Source organism: Nyctibius grandis, chromosome 4, assembly GCF_013368605.1.
Source record: "Nyctibius grandis isolate bNycGra1 chromosome 4, bNycGra1.pri, whole genome shotgun sequence".
NCBI lineage: Eukaryota > Metazoa > Chordata > Aves > Nyctibiiformes > Nyctibiidae > Nyctibius > Nyctibius grandis.
The window spans coordinates 11,583,414-11,593,041 of record NC_090661.1 but is presented as its reverse complement, the minus strand read 5'-3'; positions in this window follow the sequence as shown (position 1 = coordinate 11,593,041).

Genomic DNA, 9,628 nt, shown 5'->3' with positions numbered 1-9,628 from the left:
TCTGGTATTGGCACCCATAGTGCGCTGAATCACTTCAGAGGTAGCTAGTACGAAGGGTTGCAGTCATACCAAGTAAGCCTCGTTCCCTGACAGCGGGGGACATTGCAGACGTGTTTCAACTTAGATGTTTCTTGCAGAATTTCTTGAAGAAGCTGTCCAACTAAACAACGGTCTAGGAAATTTCAGTATTTGAGTTGTGCTTGAGGTTGGGTTATAGAAATGTTCATCTCTCTTTTGGACCTCTGACAGCTGAGGCCGAAGCTACATGCCTCCCAGCAGATAGCAGATCTGTGCTTCACGCTTACTGGAGGTGTCTCTGGCTCTAGCAGAGGCAGGGAAATCCTGGGAAGAAGCTCATGAGCAGGAGCAGCAAAGTCAAGAGAAAAAGGAGGCAGCCATGCTTGAGACAGTTTAAAACAAGAAAACTTCCAGCTGAACGGAAGGGTGTAGGTTTCACATCAAGAATACTTTCAAACAACTGGTAGATCCTGACATAAATTCTGTTACGTGGATTATCTGGAGCAGCTTCATTAGACGAACCTTCAAGCTCAGAGATGGTATCATAATCAGTGAATCAGAACTGCATTAGATGCAGTCTAGTGAATGTATCTCACCAGACTTACGAGCTTATCCTAATATTTAGTATCCTTCCCCCTGCCTTCCCGTTTGATTTCGTTTAATGCCCAGTTGTAATCATCTTTGCTGTGAACTCACTGGTCAACTGTCTTATGATGCTGTTAACTGCTACAAATGCTGACATCACTTCTAGTAATAGTTAAGAGGATGAATTTTTGTGATCTGTTTTGAAGAATTAGTAAATCTGATACAACTAAAATGAGCTAGTGTTGTAACTTTTGGGGTATAGGAGAAAAGATACAGCAAGGCTGGTTATTCTCTAGCGAATAGATTTTCTGAAAGTAGAAATCCTTCAGATTTGCATCTGTCTGATGAGGATGACAATTGTGATCAACACATGGAACATACTTTCTTGTATATGCTCTAAGTAGTTCATGGGATATACGTTTAACCAAAAACCAAACCAAAACAAAATCAACACTGTGAGCAGGAGTCAACTGCAATTTTTCTTTTGAGGATGTGGGGGGAGGAGGAGGTTAGAGGAAGGCATGCACTGGTTAAGCTTCTTCCCTTTTGTGTAAATTGGTATGGATGCTGCCTTGGGAGGCAGAAAGTGTTGTAGCCCTGGGTCGTAAATGTGGTAAATCCACACTTAGTCTTGGGAATGATGTTTAGAAACTTCTTACATGGCGATTTTTTTTAATTTTTTAATAAAAGCAGTCAGTAACAGTAATTTGACAACTGAATTGCTACAATATAACTTCATATTAACTTATGAAGCTTAGAGAAAAAAGGAATGCTCTTGTCACTTTAGTTAAAGGAATTGCAGCCATGATTAATGTCAAGTGGAAAAGAATTATTTTGAATGCAAGTTGGAGTTGCACAGAATAACCATAAAGTTATCTTAGAGAACAGTCACGTAGAGCATGAAAAGAATAAGCTAAGAATCCATCTGAGAGAACCGAGGATGGACAATTCTAAATTTAAAGAAAAGTAAGCTTCTTAATTGATATCTATATATATAGTGATTTTTGTCAGATTACAAGACTTCTTTACCTACTGTCTGCTTCACAGGAAGTACTTTTGATTAAAACAGATGTACCTGAGAAACAGAGCATCAAGCTTCTGTATTCAGTATTGCCAGCTCGTTTGATCCTGATTCTTGTTTTACCTGGTGCTTTCTCTAAAACCCACCTGCAAGAATAATAGAAACTACTAACACTCTTTGGTGTTTTGGGGTTGGGTTTGGTTTGTTTTTTTTGTTGTGGTTTGGTTTTTGTTTGGTTGGTTTTGTTTGTTTGGTTGGTTTTGAAGTGTTTAGCCCTTGTGGTTGCAGTGAAAAGTTTGAATGTCTGAAGCAAAGTCCCCCAGAGATGTAAAACTGGAATAGCAAATAAAAACAAACCAGTCTTTACTATATGTCAAGATTTCTAATTCAGAACTTCTAGATTAAGGTTTTGATGGACCCATCTCAAGTTTTTGAATGGTTGGGACTGAAAAAGAGAGAGGAGGAGGGAAATAGCACATATACAGGGTGAGGCCTGGATTTCTTTTCCTCTATGGTGATTCTGAATTTCATAATAGTTATCTCCGCTGGACTTAGAGAACTGTGTCAAATATACAGGGCTGCAGCGGCCGAAGAGGCTGTAGAGAAAGCTCGGGGCTGCCATGTGAGGCCGAAAGGCAGAAACGCTTACTTGAATATGGCAAAGAAGAAAAGGGAAAAGAAGGGGAGTTATAGGTGCAGAAATACAGTGTTTTGGAGAAACTCCTTGAAGTGTCAAGAAGAAAAATCAAGAAGGAAAAACAAAAAGACAAAATAAATCTTTATATAATGATTATCAATCTGATAAAATGAACATTTGAAAGGAGATATTTTAAATATTAATTTTGGAGACCTTGAGAGACATTATGGTCAAGATTTTCTTTATGTGTATTGCTATTACTGTTCCTGTCATGTAGATGTATGTATTTCCTGCATCGCATCTCATTTTTCTTACAGATCACCTATCTAAATTTAAAATGCTAATTATATGGGTTACTGTAAGTGAAAATTACAATAGAGAAAATAGAGAAATAGAGAAAATTCCCATGTCAATTGCTAAGTTTCTTTCCCAAAGACAAGTCGATCTAAGATTGTCATCAGAAAAGAGAAATTTAGGGTTGGATCAATCAGATTCCTAAGTTTTCCTCTACCAACAAAATCAAGACAAGATTCAGTGACTAAAAGTTGAAGATAACTTAATTTAAACAGGAAATAAGGTGTAAATTTTTAATAATGGAAGTAACTGAAAATTGGTGGAGATTCCCAAAGCAGGAAAGTCTCAGTGTTCCCAGCTAGTCCCCAGAGCAGGGCTTAGGTTTTCCAGGGCATAAACTTTAAGGGAAATGATAACTTCTGTGTATTAGCCAAAGGGACTAACTCAAACAACTTGAGCTTCTAGCAATTCTGAAATCTAGACATTTGCATTTCTAGAACACTGCTAGAAACAGGAGGTTTCGCTGGTTCCACCAATACAGTTTGAAATGGGGTTTCAATGTATATTCTTCCCTGTTACGTTCTTGCGTTTTATTTTGTCCTATCCAAACACTAGATGTATTTTTAAAAGCAGTCTTGATGAACCAACAGGCACCTATTAAGGATAAGGCTTTTCAGGGACAGTTGTGCTATGCCTTCAGCAGGTGTCGGAACGCAGATGTGCCTAATCATGGCAGAGCACTGGGACAGCACACGGTTTGTGTACAGTGCCATTATATGTTAATATGGAATTATGGCAAACATGGCCAGGTGATTTAGATGGATTTCATTTATCTTCAGACATCTGAAAATTAGCAGTCTAGACACCTTGCCTAGGCCCATGGAGGCCCATGGATTGACATCGCCAGAAGGCAAATCATCCTATCCCAAGGTAATTATCTAAGGTAGGTGGAATGAATCACTTACTTTCTGAGGAACCTGTTTCTGTCTGTTGCCTGAGGAGTGTATAGATGTCTAGACACTCAACATTTGGGTAGTTTAAATAAGAGGAATCCCACCCAGCAAAACAGTAGCTCAGACATTATCTTTGTTACTCATTTGAATTAGTTTCTAATTTTAGACGTAATTTACCCCTCCTCTTCCCCCCAAGAACCACCAAGTAGGATCAAGTTTATGTGAGTTTGATCACACTCTAAAACTTACAGGGAGATTTCCAAGAACAGGCTTGCATAAGGTTGGTATCCATCTACCAGTTCCCTTCATACTTTGGCTTTTATGAGATTTTTTTTTTTTTTTTTTGGTTACATTTAGGGCTTTTTCCAAATTGTATTTTAGGTCTGCTATTTCAGCAAATGTCAGCACTGAGCTTTTGCTCATCATGTCAGCTAAACTTAAGAATTACTTCTTGTGCATCTGTGAAAGTACGTAGCAAAGTCTGAGAACTCACGCTGGAACTCTCGACGTTTTGCCGTAAGTATGCAGACAGTACAGCGTATAACTCTTACCCAAAGTTATAGTGTTGCAGTGAGTGGGGGACTCTTCCTCTATAGGTGTATGTAGTGATACCACAGAGGGCTCAGGCTGACTTATGTGTAAGACTGAGCTGTTCCAATGCATGCACTGGGTTCTATAGAAAGCCTGTGCTTCTAGTAAGTGTTTCCAGAGTGCAGCGTCCAATTTCTCAGCTGTTCGTTATGTATTTTGCTGCACAGATAATAGGTGGATTACCAGGATTCAACTCAAAACTTTTTTTATCATCTTGAATGTTCCCTATTTAAAGATGAAATCCAAAGCTCATGATGTCAGAAATAACAGTATTACCTGAATTTATATTGTTTGACCAAGGAGCAGTCTGTTTATAAAAGCGAGAGGGAAAGGAACAATTTGAATCAATGAAACTTCCTCTTACAAACCAGATTACGTGTGCAGAGTCTTCTAGGAGAGTATGTAAAATATTAAATTATTTGCATGTTGGCCCACTTCCTGAACTGAGTTCTTTTTCAGTCCTTCATGATGATTACTATGGAATTTGCCCTGGCAAGAATTCAGTATGGGTAGCTGATAGAATAGCATATACTTCAATATGGCTTATACTACTGCTGTATTTTATCTGAGGTACTCCAGTGACTGGACTGCTACTATCACTATACTCCTACTGATTGCAGTCGGCCTCCACAGGTTTAGCCTATTGAAGGTATGTGCCAAAATGCAGAGATAGGGGTGGGTTTTTTGGCTTGTATTGCATTATGATCTCTACCAGCATGGTACATCTGCAGAGCTATTTATCTAATTGGATTTATGAGCAGCTGTTCATCGTATCTAAATACTTTATGGACTTGAAAGGTAATGGAGTTGGTACTGTCATTACATCAATTCTATAGATGGAAAACTATGGGAAATTGCAGGTCACCATGGAAATATTCACTGGAGCAGGAAATGAAACTGATGTATTGATCCAGTGAGTAATCAGTTATCTGTGTCCTCCTGGCAGAAATGCAGTACCTCCACCCTAGCTCTCATTACTCTGTCATGCTTGGTACTTCCTCCACAAGTCTGGCTAGGGCTCTACCTCAGAACAGTTTTCTTTGTATGAAATTGAGACGATCCTCTACCTCTCAAACTGGCTCACTGCGTTACATGTTCTGAGAATATTTAAGGTTAAAATGTCAGCTGTAGCTGAGTACATTTCCTGTTGTTTTGTTGAATCGATAGGGGGAAAGGAGGATTACTATTCATCAGAATCTGAAATATTAACTCAGCAAGCAATGTAAGCTTAAAATAATTGAGAACTGAATGGCATTTGTCTAAGAGGAATAAAATGAATACTAATAAATGGGGATATATATAATATGTATATAATGTACATATATATAGACACAAAATATGTGTGTGTATATATACATATAGAGAAAAAAAAACAAGGCCTAAAGCACTTCCCCTGCTTCATGCATCTGGCTCAGAAGGGAGGCAGAGATCGCCTAACAAACACACATTTGGGGCCTTATTACTTTGCTGTGGAGAGCAACTGTTGTCTGAAGGGGCAGCTGGGAACCGGTTCTCCAGACTTGTTATTTGTATGATGTCACCTTATCACAGCATCATAATGGCAGTGTAGTATCACAGGAATCTGCAAAGTTCACTTCCTCAGAATGCAGATTCCCAACACAAAAGTGTATTAGACTTTGGGTTTATAATTTGACTAATATGTAGGAAAAATGTTAAGAGACCTACTCCAATTCAATATATTTTCAAGTATCTGATCATACCACGGGTCCCTGAGCTGATGCTGATGACAGTACTAGCCCTGGCTAACAGCAGAAACAAAGCAAGCCTCTACCGCAGTGAACTCTGTCTTTGGTGTAAGGTAGTATTATTTTGAATATTTAATTCAAAACTGCAAGATTCCCGTCACCCAGTATGCTACACTCTAGTCATTAAATCTTCAACTATGAAGTTGGAAAGAACATACAATCATTCCTTAAAGGGTTAAACAAAATCACCATAGAAATGCAAATCAAACCTTCACCTGTATTTCAATTTTAACTCTAATGTTCTTGCTAACAACCTTCGTTTCTCCAATTTTACTTCATCCTACTAAAATCATCTATTTTATAACAGAACACATTCTACAAACTCTTCATCCTCCGCATACTTTATCAAACCAGTTAAAGATCCATTTTCCTTTCACAAACTTAAGTGTTTTGCATAGCTTCTTAGATAATAAAATTCTGGGAATACTTCACACATCAGTTCCTTCAGGCCCTGTCACTGCTAACATCAACAGAAACTAAATATAAAAATTTTGTTATAAACTTCAAAATATTTGAAGATAAAAATCCAGCTCAGATAGTTGCTTTCCTTACTCCAGACATGTATTTATGCCAAGTGTAACTCTTGTTGTCATGGCTGCTTAGTCAACGCATTAAACATAACATTTCACTGGTCTCCAACCACCAGCTGCAGGGAATCTGTTCGAGGAAATGGACGTGGGCTCTACAAAGTGAATCCAGATGAGCCTCTATCACTTTAACATCACCACATTAAAAGCCACATCATTCAAGGAGCTCCTGCTGCCTGAAGAATCTTATTCAGTCCCTGACCCTCAGAGGTCAAGGCCTCATTTTGTTCTAGAGAATTGTTGGTCATTTACAAGTGAAGCTTATTCTGTAACACCTGGGTGGGAGCAGATTCAGGGAGATACTGTAACTGCTTTGCATCTTTCTTGATAGCCAAGTTTTTCCATGCAGCTGTTTTCCAAGCAAGGGCAAGCTTTCTTTGGATGTTTTGTCTGGGTTGTTCTGGAAGCAGATGCAGAACTCTCTGCAGAATCTCAAAACCATATTGATACGGTCTCCTTTAAATTACTATTTTCTATATAGTTCTATATATAGTTCCTATATAGTTCTATTAAACCCTAATATCTGCAACTATAGATCTGCCGCACAATTCTTTTTTTTCCTTTCCTGTTACAGCGAGAAGCTTCAATCTCAGCTGCATATGGTTATTTTGAGGATACAACATATCAGTAACTACCTTTTTACAGATATGCCTATATGCAGCAATGATAAAGTTACACGAAGATACGGCAATTTATGTGAGGTGAGGGAAAAAGCAGCTTTACACCAGTGCATGTGGTAACTGAGTAGTTGATCTGTGTGTACCATCTTGATACATTCAGCCACTAGTCTCAGTTATTTCAATTTTCCATATTTGTTCAGATTATAATTGTATGAAGTCACTGGCTTCAAAACTGGTTTGTATTCAATGCAAATAATTACTTAACCAACTCTCCAAAATTAACATATGGGTCTCACATGGTGAGAATATTCCAAAAATACTTGAGCCCAGGCCCTGATTTAACCACAGTGTACTTAAACCTCAGCAATTCTGTATTATTTCAACATAGTTGAGTAGGCATACATCACCACCCTCCTTTTCTTCTATAGCCTGCCCTCTCCTTCCAGGAGGGTGCAAAGCATTTATCGCTGCTTTATTCTCTCCCAACCACCCTCCGTTCTCACCCTTGCTCCCCTAGTTCAGTATGGTACTGTGCCTTGGCTGAACACAGATCAGTTGCAGGTAATTCCTGTAATAGCCTCACATCAGTTCCAAACCCCCTGCGCCCAGGACAAGGACGCACCCACACGCTCCTCTTTGACAGTTATAACCTTACACTAGCAGTATTTGATTAGTACTGCAGCAAGCAACAGTTAATAAAGGCAGGTTTCTCCAGGTACGTAAGAGCAAGCTCTCCCCTTCACTTTGCTGCACGAGCTGTCTGGTAGCTGATTTTAGGGAAAAAACAATGAACTGGCACTAAATTCATTTTTTATCAGTCACTGCAGCTGCTAGCCTGGATTGCAACATAAGCTCGGATAAATCATGTTTCAGATGCATTCCAAAAATTTACAGCTACTATTATTAAAAGCTGTAGTGAAATTACCATTGTTTGGATTTATTCACTGCTCTGGAAGAGAACTTCAAATAGCATTCAGGTGGAAGCTGCCATCTGCTAAAAAAGCAGCTCTGCTAAGTCACACTCAAAAATTTTGTTCTGTACCCAACCTCCTTCCCCCTCCGCCCCCAACCCCATAAGGCTTCTTCCTGCAATTTTGCCCAAGAAAAAATAATGCCTGTGCAGTTACAAGGATGTTCCAACTCTCGAAAACTTTGATCAGAACACTTTCCTGCAATACCCAGATTTAACAAAACTAAGCACCAGGGACAACTGCAGCTTGAAAAAGAGATCTAGTCTTTTACTGGTATAAACAGTGACAGTAGACAGCAGCCCAACTATTATGCTTGCTATTTCTTGGGAAATTTTCAATAACCAACCCCTGACTTCTCTTGCAGGAACCTTCAGATCTGATAGGAATCAACTTGTGTAAATGGACACACTGCCAAGTACACCAGGCAACTCTGGCATGTGTAAGTCATGTTTCCTGAGCAGTAACTGCAACCTAGTTCAACATTTCAGAAGGTAAACACATTTCATACCAGTGATGAAGTTTAATATGCAATTTTTTCCAATCCTCTGTGAGCATAGTTATGTTACACCTAACATTTAACAAAATTAATACTAATAAAAGCCATTATCATTGATCAGTTATATTGGTTTAATTGTGACTGTGACAACTATTTAAAATGGAGTACACTCTATTTAAAGTACAATGCAACTCATAGTTAAAAGCCACACGAGTTAGACCAACTGAGGACCCATCCCCTTTTCCAGATTGACTTCGTCAGAAGCACTGCAGTCAAGCACTAAAAACAAGTTGTTGAAGATCCAAGTTAAGATGCTCACTTGTGTTATCTATGGAAATACCATTTTGATGCATACACTGCAGTTGTAAGAGCCATTTTTATACCAGTTTCAAGAAACCAGGTCTGTTCCTACTAACTGCATTTAAATTTTGCAAGTTTCTCATAATGGAGAGTAAGTCTACAGTTTAGTGGTATTTTCTACTGCATTACCTTCTGTTCCACCTATTTGGTCATGGTTCTTATACATGAGTTTTACTCTTTTCTAGCAGAGTTCCTAACTCAGTAAACTAGCTACAAAGAAGCCAAGTAGCAAAGCCTCCATGCACAAATATGTAAAACTGTAGTAATTACACTTTAGACTGGGCAAGAATACAAGGCTTAGTTATGCTACTTCAATCTACAGCTGCCAACTTAACCTTCTCCAAAACTTGGGCAGAAAAAAAGTTACTTGCAGGTTATGGTCTATTCCCCAAAAGTTTTGACTAGGAATTGTTTTACTTGCACCTCCTTCTTCTACTATTGCCTTTTTCTCTCACCTCTACAGTAAATTTAGTTGGAAACTACCAGTTAGGATTGTTCTTTCATTACATGTTCCTCATCTTCAGCTTTGCAGCACACGGGAATTAAGTGCATAGTCTATCTAGTAACCTCTAACTGAAGTACACAAAAAGTATCATAGTGGCATGCACCCTTGATCAGCTGTAACAGCAAAGATGAAACACAAATGAAACTAAAAACAAGACTTAAAGAAACACAACCCAATGCTTAATTTTACTACACTGCATCTTATATATTCTATATAGTGTATAT